Here is a 12,412-nt window from a genome sequence, read left to right on the forward strand (position 1 = left end):
AGAGCCTAAGCTACTGCTTGGCCACAAGTTTTATTGGGATACTGCATTAACTCATTAAAGTCAGCAAGCTCTGATACAGTTAATCTAGCTTTGGTGTCTATGAATTGTAATAATAAAATTGCAGCCATAACTATTTTGTGAGGAGTCCTAAAGAGACTGCAAATTTCACTGAAGGAGGTTCCCATTGTTGTGAGGTTTATGACTATATTTTTCAGTGGGTGACCAGAAAGAAAGGTGGGGGGGGAATTCAAGTCTAAATTTGTACCTTCAGTCTATTGAGTTATCTCACAAAACTTTCAGAGCACTTATAATCTACCTACAAGCTCTGGAAGAATAGGAAAATTAAATCAGTCAATTTAAATCAATGAAACTCTACTTTTCCCATAAGGCATCAGGAAAATAATGGCATTTATTTATTTGGAAATAAAACTTTAGGGATAATAAATAAGGTATCTCATAAGGGAAGTATTATGACATAGAGATATGTATGGTTTTTATTTTTAACTAACTAATTTTTTGATAGAAAACATGTGTAAATGATGTAAATTCAAAACATTTAACAAAAAATACAGTGTAAATTTTCCCTTCCACCTTGTTCTCCAGCACTCAGGTGCCTTTCCCAGAGGCAACCATTGTTAACTGTCTCCACGTGTTTTCCAGGTATGTAATAGATATATGCTAATCACATGAGCACATGTATACTTACACATATTCTAGTTAAAAACTCATATACATAGTATCTTACTGCACAAACTGTTCTGCATCCTGCATTTTTCCCTTGAAAATACGTATTAGAGTCATTCTTTCTCAGTTTTTATAGATTTGACTCTTTCTTTTTATTGGCTACATGGTTTTCCATTGTTTGTACGTACTATAATAAAGCTACAATGAATATATTTTATACACATACTTTTACAGATGTGTAGATATATTTATGGTATTGACTTCTAAAGGTGTACTTGGCTGTGTGTAAAGTGAATCTTTAATTTTGATATAATTGTATGATTACTCTCTAAGAAGCTTGCACCAATGATTCTCATGACAGCAATGCAACACAGTGTCTATACATCTGCATCCTCAATGCATATGTGTTATCATGTTTTCAACATTTTGAATCTGACTGGGGAAAAACACAGGTAATATTATAGCTTTAATTTGTATTTGTTTTACTATGAGAAAATGTGAACTTTTTTTCATGTTAAAGAGCTACTTTTTCTTTTCTTTCTGTGACTGTCTATCTAAAGAACAGCCTGTGTTCTAATTTTCTTTTTTAATCTATAGTATACATTTTTAGATATGATATCAACCATTTAATTTTTTGATGTGGGGCCTTTTTAAAAGTATATGTTTTTTGACTTTATGATGGTTTTGAGCAACAGATTTAAAAAAATGAATTAAGTTTTTAAAAAATGTTAATATGATAATCTAGCTCTAATTCTTCTTTGGCTTCTAGGTTTTTTTGTCACGCTTATAAAAGCACCCATGTCCCTAGAGGAGTGGAGGGACATATTATATATCATGTTTTCTTGCATTTTTAGCACTTTATGGTTTAATTTTATAAATTTAAATTTGTGATCTATTTGCAGTTTGTTTTCTATGTAAAGTGAGGTAGAGATCAATTTTTTCCAGTTGTTCCAACATTAATTCGTGAATAGATAATTTTTCTCCTCCAACACACAATGCTAACTTCATAGTATGTTGAAAATACAAATACATATTTATTTATATGAACCCCAGATTCAGCAACAAAGTAATCCTAGATGTATTTTCAATAAAATCAATATAAAAACAACATTACTATATAACATTTTTTTCTGGAGGTACAAATGAATCCAATTAAATATGAGAAATAATTACATTTTTAATATAAGGATGAAAAAGTAAAATTATAACTATTTGCATATTATCAGATTGCAAGCCCATGAAACTCAATAGAAGCATCTAAACAATTCCTACAAGTGGTAAGACAATTAAGGTGTCTGGGTTGAAAAGTAACAAAAAAAAAACAACCCTCAATTTATTTTCTTTATAGGAATAAGACGTGTTTAAAAATACAATGGAAAGAAAAGAAAATAGAAACTTTCTCACTAAGATTAGAAACAAAGCAAGGATGTCCCCCCTCACCATTCCTTTTCAATATCATACTGGAAGTCCTAATCAATGCAATAAGACAAGAAAAAGAAATAAATGATACACATATTGAGAAGGAAAAAAAAAATAGTGTCTTTGTAGCTGATGACATAATTGCCTATGTAGAAAAATCCAAAAAGAATTAACAAAAAACCTCCTAGAACTAATAAGCAATGATAGCAAGGTTGCAGGATACAACATTAATATACAAAAGTCAATCACTTTCTTATATCCCAAAAATAAACATTGAATTTGAAATTAAAAACATAAAACCATTTATATTAGCACCCCTCCCCCCAAAATGAAATACTTAGGTATAAATCTAACAGATTATGTATAAGGTCTATATGAGGAAAACTATAAAACGGATAAAAGTCAAAGAAGAACTATATAAATGTAGAGATACTCCCTGCTCAATACTATTGCGATGTGAGATCTTTCCAACTTGGCATCTAATCTGATCTATTGAGAAATGCAATCTCAATCAAAATCCCAGCAAGTTATTTTGTGGATATGAACAAAGTGTTTCTAAAGTTTATGCAGAGAGGCAAAAGACCAAGAATAGCCAACACAACATTGAAGGAGAACAAAGTTGGATGACTGTTGCTATCCAACTTCAAGACTTACTCTCAAACTACAGTAATCAAGACAGTGTGGAATTAGCAAAATAAAAGACAGACAAATCAACAGAACAGAATATATAGCCCAGAAATAGACCCATATAAATATAGTCAACCAATGTTTGACAAAGATATTGATGTGGGACAGGTCATTAGAGTTTATAACACAGGCTTTCAGGCAGAGAAGACGTAGTTTGCCTCAACTTCTGTACTTCTGAAATATTAAATGAATTATTTTAAGAGAATAGTCAAAGATAAGTAAATCAAAATCAAGAAATAGCAAATGTTGAAAGAAAAGTTAGAGAACATCTAATCCATCCTTCTCATTTAACAGAAAACAAAGTGAATCAAAGAAAAGTTAACATTTCTCTGTTTAGAATTTGTGTGTTTCCAACTTCCAAATAAACATGTAATTTGTTCAGGGTCACACAGCTTATTAATGGTAGAACTGGAATCAAAACTTTTATTTCCTGACTCCCAAACCACTGCCTGCCAGTTTCTATGTTATTTAATAGTTTTCAAGTACTTACATGATTTTAAACTTAAATAAAATGTATGCAAATATAACACAAGTAGCCATATTAAACTAGTATTCACTCAGTCAATTATATACTTGAAGAAACTCAAAATAAATCTAATAAATGAAGTATTTTGGCAGCAATGGAGACTGTCTTAAAAATCTTAAAAACAGAAGATACTAAAAAAAAAAAGATGGTCATAATATTTAAATTTAGACACTATATTATGCAGGTTTGAAACCTAATGAAGTATATTTCTACAGCCACTTTATATTTTAGTTCTATAACTTTTTTCATGTTGTGCTAAATCTGGTTACGTCTAGTTACCAACTGAGCAGATTATATAATTTATCTGCCCCATTTAATCTCCTCAAAGATTTCCTAACACCAAAGTTATAATAATACAACATTTAGGTATCTTGACCACCTTATACAGTATAATTTGATATGGAGAAAACTCATATACCTGCAATTCTGTCCTTAAAATTGTTTGATTTCATGCTGAGGAGAAAACAAACTGCTGCCAAAATGACTGCCAGCTCCTTGTAGATTCTACTACTATTTTGGGGACATAAACCATCTGGGCATGGCAATTCGTGCAGAAGTGTTTCAGTGGATTTTGTGGTGTTTCTGTCACCCACTTCACTGAAGAACATTACTGCCAACAACAATAAAAATAATTGGATAAAATGTTATTTGTACAGTTGTGATCTCAAATAACTTTTTTTAACACCCAAGAAAGATATTGCTTTTACAAAGAATTTCACAAGCCTAGGAAATGCCGTTTTATAAATTTCTATTCTAGAAATAATTTTGTTTTGTATGTTTTTGAGAAAAGTCTTTATTTCACTTGTTTTTTAATATTACCCATTTTTAGTATTATAATTGGGATTAACTAAACAACATAAATCATACGTATGTTTAAAACATTTACATTCTTTAAAACATTATTATCTACCCCCTAAATTTTCATGCTACATGCAGATTACATAAAATATGGTCACATAGCTCACATATGTCTACATCTATATTTGTGTATTTTCATTTTCAGGACATCATAATAACAAGCTATGAACTACAAAATTTACTCAATCCACCACTGCCTCCCATCCAATATCAATAAACTACTTTGTTCAAATTGACTACATACTTAATTAACATACTGAATAGATGGCCTATATTTACTTCAGATACTAATGCAAAGTTAACACAGAGTGAGATAAAAAATACTATGTGGTAAACTAAAGTAAAACATCGCATTCTAGGCATGCTTGGAATCAAGAAATATAAAACACATCACCTTTTTATTAATAAAATTGTGCAACTGGGGCATGCTTTTTGCCTTACTGTATAATTACTGAATTAAATGTTTAGGAAAACAAAATAGGCCCCAATGTTCCAATTGTATCAATGAACTTTAAATAAAATCCTAGTTTGGAAACATGTTTGAGGCAGTATTTAATGAATTAAAGAAAAATACATTGGTTCACTCAGTTTGGTTCCCATAGGTCTTGACCATATAAATGCTACTGCAGCCCACAGGCTCTTGCCCCACACAGAAATGTCCTACTCAAATGTAGCTCTAATAGACATTAACCTGTTGTTAGTTCTAGTTTTCTTTGCCCTGTGGTAAATTTTATTTGGCAAAATAATTCATTGGGTCTAGTCTCATGGGAAATTGACATTTTCAGACTATGCCTTTAACTATACTATCAGTTTGTTTCCTGAACTCTGGAAACCATTCAGCCTCTACCTAGCACAAGACATATCTTGCACTTAATGTATGTCTGAGTAAAAATGTGCTTTGAGAGTATGAAGTACTGAGATGTATGTGTTCTACATTTGGACTGAGAGCCTTAGCCATTAGAAAACTCCTTATGTGGTGGCATAGTTTATGGAAATATAAATTTGTGTGTGCTCTGCTTATATTTTTTTCCTTTATCAGTTCAAGCAAATTAAATTGTGAGGTCTTTATTATCTCAGGAATTTTAGTGCAGCAGTAAATAGAAGCTACTTAAAGTCCATGCTTTCTTCTCTCTCTTGGTAAAATCTTAAATGCATTATTGATATGATGTTAGAAGTCCCAGAGCAAATGAGACAGGGGAGAGAGTTGCATGCGTGAGTAATGAGAGTCTGTTGAAAGAGAAGGAGATGGTAGTGTCCTAGGCAGGTGACAAAATCGCAGAGGGGAAGGTGGGAGGATAGATTCTTAACAGGTAGTATCTTAATCTTGCCCCAAACTCCTACACACTAAACACGGCAGACAGCAGCAGGTCTTAAAGACTTGAAGGGATGAAACCGGCATTTCAGTGGTATTCAATTATGATATACGCTCAATCACTTGCTCCCTGTAAGGGGATTATACATCTCCACCAACTGCCATGTGACCTGCTAGCCCTCCTGGTAGATGGGGTTCCTGGAATATACTTCCTTGCCCCATTGTTGTTTCACCATGTGACTTGCTTTGGTCAAAGGAATGTGAGATGACAAACATAGTCTTCAATCAAACAGAAGCTTTCAAAGCAATGTTGTGGTTCCAGCCAGCCTCTTGCTCTTTTCCCTCTACCCTGAGAATGGCATGTCTCAGATAGAGGTTGCTCCCTCATCCTGGGTCCTGCAATAAAAAGATATGTGGAACAGAGCCACCAGAGCCAACCGGCAGCCACTCACAAGTTTGTAAAACATTGAGACTTAAAGGTTGTTTAACACAGCAAAGCTAACTAATCTGTCAGAGAAAGCCATTAATCAATGACCAGAGAAGTAAACTGATTAAACAATAATAAGAACACATAGTATCTCCTACTAAACTTTTTTTGACTTAGATTCAGTCAAAGTCTCTTTCTGTTGTCTGTTGTGAAGAACATAAGTATCATTAGAATGCTTTTATTTCCTTACGGGGAAGACAGTTATAAAAAGTAGGAATGGTGGATAGTCCACATTGAAAACCTTGTGAATTTCTGGATCTCTTCTTGATAATCAAACTCAGAATAATTTAAGGAAATTCCTTTGAACAACTCAGAATAGTTTGTTTCAAGAACATAGCAATGGCTTTAATTATAAACAAGTTATTTAAATAAAATTCTTCCATGTAAGAAAATAATCTTACTTGGGTGGGTGAGTGGTCTGGTCAGAGATTTGGGAGGATATAGAGGATAGAAGTCTAATTGTGCATGGCTGTGTCTGTGGTTGCAGATTTTGGGAACCCAAGTGTGAGGTGCTAGGCACTAAAAGATGAATGTGGGCCTCCCAAGCCTGTTGAGTTGGGAATGAGGGAGGCAGTACCTAAATCTGGGGTATATTTGGCAGGTTTTAAACAAAGTGGGTTACTGAGAGAGCAGGCTAAGGGGTGGCCAGTCCTGTTCATCTGTTCAACCATCCCTTTCTCATTGCACATCTTTTCTCTCCCTGATTCTCCATTTCCTTCCTTTTCCTGAGTCCCCACATCAGTTCTGCTGCTCATCTTCCCCACACTTCCCAACCTGCTCCTTCATTTGTAGAAATGTCAGGAGTCCACTCATTTTTTTTTTTTTTTTGAAAATCACTGTCTAAAACGAATTTAATATAATGACAGCTGGTCAAGATAGCAGAGTAGGTAAATGTTGCGCTTGCCTCCACCCATGACCATATCATAATTACAATGAAACTATAGAATAGCCATCATTGAGAACTACCTGAAATTGAGCTGAATGGAAGTCTTATAACTAAGGATATAGAGAAGAAACCACATTGAGTCTGGTAGGAGGGGGAGAAACAAGGGATGAACTTGTCCGACACCTGCATGTGACCATTAAAGATTGGGGAGGATATCTTGACAGCAGAGGTCCCACCCAGAGGAGCAAGGTTTCCCAGCTCCACACCAGGCTCCCCAGTCCAGGGTTCCAGTGCTGGGCAAAGAAGTCCCCTTAACTTCTGGCTGTAAAAATGAGCGGAGATTGTGGCTGAGTGAGACAAGGGTTGCTATAGTCCCAAGCTCTCCTCTTAAAGGGACCACACACAGACTCACTCACTGACGGACTGACTTGTTCTGAGCTCCAGCACTGGGGTAGCAGCTACAAAGATGCCAGTGACATAGGGGAGGAACTGAATTATCTGGCTTCAGGGCGAGGAATGGAGGGGCAGCTTTCTCCCAGAAGAGCTGACAGAAACCATTGTTTCTTTGTCGAGCCCTCCCCACTCCCAGTGTGCAGGTGCAGGTGGCCACCATACCTAAATCTCCATTGACCTGGCTAACACCATTTGTTTGCCTCACCCTGGTAATTCTGAGAAACTGCCCCACCTACTTTCAGGTCCACCCAAGTAGCTTCTAATGGCTTTTCTGTACAAACGGCCTGTCTTGGCTCATGCTGTAGACTTTCCTACAATCTCTCAAAGTTTCACAGACCTCAAAGAAGCAGCATCTGGCTTCAGCATGTCCCGAACCTCTTGCTGAGCAGCCCTAAGCCTGGCACTATCCAAAGTGGGCGTAAGTTTGTGGCTTGGCCTCTTGAGGCACCTCCAAGCCCATCTTCAGATTACTTCGTGGCTCAGGGTGCCCTGGCTGGGCAAAGACTGCAGCTGAACTTGCCTATGGTGAGAATCCTGTCAGGAGGCCCCAGGTATGGTACGCCTGGTGGCTAGCTTTGGAGCAAGCCAGAGCATCACCTGGCTACCTCCAAAGATGACACACCCAAAATTTAGATTGTGCAGGTACCAGAGCCCTGCTAAATTGAATCCTGCTCTGTAGGGTCACCTCTGCACAACAGCTCCTCCACTGTAGTCACAGCCAGTCCTCACAAACAATAAGCCCGAGGGTCAACCCCTCCGTTGACATACAAAGAGCAACGATGGCTCAACTAGAACAGGAGGGCACACACAACCCACACAAAGGACACATCTGGAGCACCTGACTCAGATGACTGTGCCCTGGGCCCCACAGGATACCTACTGAATAAGGCTTTGCAACCCTATCTAATGCATAGAAACACAGAGAGTCAGCCAAAATAAGGAGACAAAGAAGCATGTCCCAAATAAAAGAACAAGAGAAAACTCCAGAAAAAGAACTAAACAAAATGGAGACAAACAATCTACCACATGCAGAGTTCAATACCCTGGTTATAAGGATGTGCAATGATCTCAGTGAGAACTTCAACAAAGGGATAGGAAACATAGAAATGGACACAGAAAACATAAAAAGGAACCAGTCAGAAATAAAAGACTATAATAACTGAAATAAAGAATACTTTAGAGGAAATCAACAGTAGATTAGATGAAGCAGAGAACTGAATCAGCAATTTAGAAGATAAGGTAGCAGAAAACATGAATTCAGAACAGCAAAATGACAAAAAGAATCCAAAAATATGAAGATAGTTTAAGGGGCCTCTGGGACAACATTAAGCGTACCAACATTCACATCATAGTGGTACCAGAAGGAGAAGAGAAAGAGCAAGGAACTGAAAACCTATTTGAAGAAATAACAATGGAAAACTTCCCTAACCTGGCAGAACAAATAGATATACAAGCACAGCATACACAGAGAGTCCCAAACAAGATGAACCCAAAGAGGCCCACACCAAGACATATCATAATGAAAATGTCAAAGGTTAAAGACAAAGAATCTTAAAAGCAGCAAGAGAAAAGCAGTTATTTATCTGTAAGGGAGCTCCCATAACACAATCATCTGATTTATCAACAGAACCTTTGTAGGTCAGAAGGGATTGGCATGAAATATTGAAAGTGATGAAGACTAGGGACTTATAACCAAGATTACTCTAAACAGCAATGCTGTCATTTAGAATCGAAGGACAGATAAAGAGCTTCCCAGACAAGAAAAAGCTAAAGGAGTTCATCATCACCAAACTGGTATTAAAGAAATGTTAAAGGGACTTCTTCAAGAAGAAGAAGGAGGAAGAAGAGGAGGAGGAGGAGGAGGAGAAAGAGAAGAGGAAGAGGAAGGATAAAAAATATGAATGATAAAATAGCAGTAACTACGTATCTATCAACACTTACTTTAAATGTAAATGGTAAAATGCTCCAATCAAAAAACATAGGGTGTCTGAATGGATAAGAAAACAAGACCCTTACATATGCTGCTCACAACAGACTCACTTCAGATCAATAGCACAGACTGAAAGTAAAGGAATGGAAAAAGATAATTCATGAAAATGAAATAAAAAACTGAAGTAGCCATACGTATACCAGAAAAAATAGACTTTAAAACAAAAGCTATCATGAGATAAAGAAGGGCCCAGTAATTCTATTTCTGGGTATTTATCCAAAGAATCCTCAAACACTGATTCAAAAAGACATATACATCTATGTGTTCATTGTAGCATTATTTATGCTAGCCAATATATGGAAGCAACCGAAGTGTCCATTAGTAGATGAATGGATAAAGAAGTGTTAAATATATACAATGGAATATTATTACTCAGCCATAAAAAAGAATAAAACCTTGCTATCTGCAACCATATGGATGGACTTAGAGGGTATTGTCCTGAATATAGTAAATCAGAGAGAAATGACAAATGTCATATGATTTCACTTATACATGGAATCTAAAGAACAAAACAAACAAACAAAAACAGAAATAAACTCACAGATACAGAGAACATTTTAATGGTTACCAGATGGGAGGGTGTTGGGGGGCTGGGTGAAATAGGGGAAGGGAGAAGAACCAATTGGTAGTTACAAAATGGTCGTAAGGATAAAAAGTATAGCATAGGGAATATAGTCAATTATATTATAATAACTATATATGGTATCAGATGGATACTAGATTTTTCAGGGTGGTCATTTCTTAAGTTATACAAGTGTCTAATCACTATGCTGTACACCTGAAACTAATACAGTATCATACAACTGTAATTGAAAAATTAAAAAACATATTTTTAAAAATTATGACAAGTTCAGCTGGGTAGTTATCTCTGTTCCAAATGGTGTTGGCTGAAATTAAAAAAAATAATAAAAATAATTTAATATAAACCCCACAAAAATACAGACGGAACGAATGCCATTACTCTTGCTGCTCTCTCTCATGCAATGCTAGTCACCTGTGCCGATGGTGCTGTTAAAGGTGGGAGTTATGTAACTACAAGTAGCAGCCAGGGGCAATAGTGCTAGTGTCAGTATTTGCCCCTTTATTGGTATGGGAGTAATGGGAGAGAAAAAAAATCAAGCCTGCTTGGTACAATTCTCATTGAAGGAAAAAGAAACCAGCAGTAGCATTTTAGCACAAGATGTTGAAAGAAAAAACTGTAACACTCTCCCCTCTTTGCAGATATCTACCTTGATAACCATTTCAGTGAAATAATGCAAACGGTATGTAATTCCTTTCAGGACTCATGACATGCATGATTAGACTCTTTCTGAGATAAATATAATACATCTCTTTGGTAGCATCTTTACTGTATGTCTAGGCATTCATGTTCTTACGAACTCATAGTTATTTTTCTTTTTCTTATGACTTTCACCCTTCACTCTTAATGAATGTTGCATGGACAACTCAGGGTGTGAAATGTTGTGGTACACTGGTCTGGGTTAACGTGACCCCCGCTATTACAGTTTTATCCAGATTGACGGCCTGCCAGCTGATGATTATCACAGGTTTGTATAGAGTGGCTATCAGATGTCCAGCATGTCTCACAGCAGAGCCTTCGCCAGGTCCATTCCTCTCTGGGTTGAAAACACATGACATGTGAAATCAAGTTTTTTTTCACTCAAGTATTTATTGAATGAATACCATGTACTTGGTGGGCATAGGCTATGAAGAATATGAGTGAGGAAGTGGAAAAGAATAATACTGAGAATACTGCAATATAAGCAGATTCTTTTTACAAGATGCTTTATGAAATGGACTTCAGGCTATCTGGACCTTGACTTGGAGAACTAGGTATTTCTGATTTTAATGGATTCATTTTTTAAGTCCCATAGTGAAGGGAAATGGAGGTTGATCATCTAAGCATTGAAAACTGGACATCTCTCTAAATCCTACAAGTCAAGTCAGTGTGTGTGTGTGTGTGTGTGTGTGTGTGTGTGTGTGTGTGTGTGTGTGGGCAGTCAGCTGCAACGCTGTTCTGAATTATCAGTAAACCATGTCTTAATAATTGGGCAATCATTCAGCTCTCTGTATTCAGAGTCTCACACAAATTTCACAGGCCACAATGAATGTTAATAAACATGTGAGACAACAAAACAAGTTCAATGCACGTCCTGCATTCTTTCCTCCTAACAACCAGTTTCGTGGGGCCAATACCTTTTCTCAAGTCTCAGGGATGAATACCTGGAAAGAGATAGTTAAAACAAAAATTCCTAAAGAAAAAAATGCATGCTTTTTGGATCCAGTTCTGTTCTTCCATCTCAATATATTTTCTAACATTTCTGTTTTTTTCTTTAAACTTTTAAAATTTTTGAATTACAGTTGACCTTCAATATTATAATAGTTTCAAGTTACAGTATAGTGGTTAGACATTCATATAACTTACTAAGTTATTTCCTCAATAAGTCTAGACCCCCCTGGCACCATACATATTTATTACAATGTTATTAACCATAATTCCCTATGCTGTACTTTATATCCATGTGACAATTTTGTAACTGCCAATTTGTACTTCTTAATCCCTTTACCTTTTCAACCCAGCCGCCTAACACACCTCCCTTCTGGCAACCATCAGTTTGTTCTCTGTATCTATGAACTTGTTTCTGTTTTGATTACTTGTGTATTTTGTTTTTTATTTTTATTTATTTTTAATTAAAGTTTATTGGGGTGACAATTGTTAGTAAAGTTACATAAATTTCAGGTATACAATTCTGTATTACATCTTCTATAAATCACATTGTGTGTTCTCCATCCAGAGTCAGTCCTTCTTCCATCACCATGTATTTGATCCCCTTTACCCTCATCTACATTTCTTAAGTGCTAAGAAATAGTTCCTTTTTGTTATCCTCAATAGCAGGTGGCAGCTAAAGTCATTCAGTTACATGCTTTGTTAAATAAAACCTTATAAATAATTCAAATACTATTATAACACTCAACTGAAGCTTACAATCAAATTATTTTTCCTTCTGCTTCATTCCCCCACATTTCTCACCTGCTACTCCATTCTAATCCCCAGTGAAGTCCTAACGCCCTTGAGCTAGACAGGACATTATTGTATTTACAACGTTACA

At 35.9% G+C, this 12,412-nt stretch overlaps 1 protein-coding gene across 10 annotated transcripts in view; it reads right to left on the reverse strand.

Moving 5' to 3' along the window:
* SCN1A (sodium voltage-gated channel alpha subunit 1) overlaps window positions 1-12,412 on the reverse strand; it is a 131,402-nt gene that overhangs the window by 74,125 nt on the left and 44,865 nt on the right. For 2 of the 10 annotated variants that reach the window (XM_074337326.1, XM_074337334.1), the window contains one exon: window positions 3,735-3,926. The exons of the other annotated variants lie outside the window; for them this stretch is intronic. The gene's annotated coding sequence lies outside the window, so the exon portion shown is untranslated. The remainder of the gene's footprint in view (window positions 1-3,734; window positions 3,927-12,412) is intronic. 10 annotated transcript variants of the gene reach the window in all.

This window comes from Rhinolophus sinicus, linkage group LG01 (genome assembly GCF_036562045.2).
Source record: "Rhinolophus sinicus isolate RSC01 linkage group LG01, ASM3656204v1, whole genome shotgun sequence".
NCBI classification, from domain to species: domain Eukaryota; kingdom Metazoa; phylum Chordata; class Mammalia; order Chiroptera; family Rhinolophidae; genus Rhinolophus; species Rhinolophus sinicus.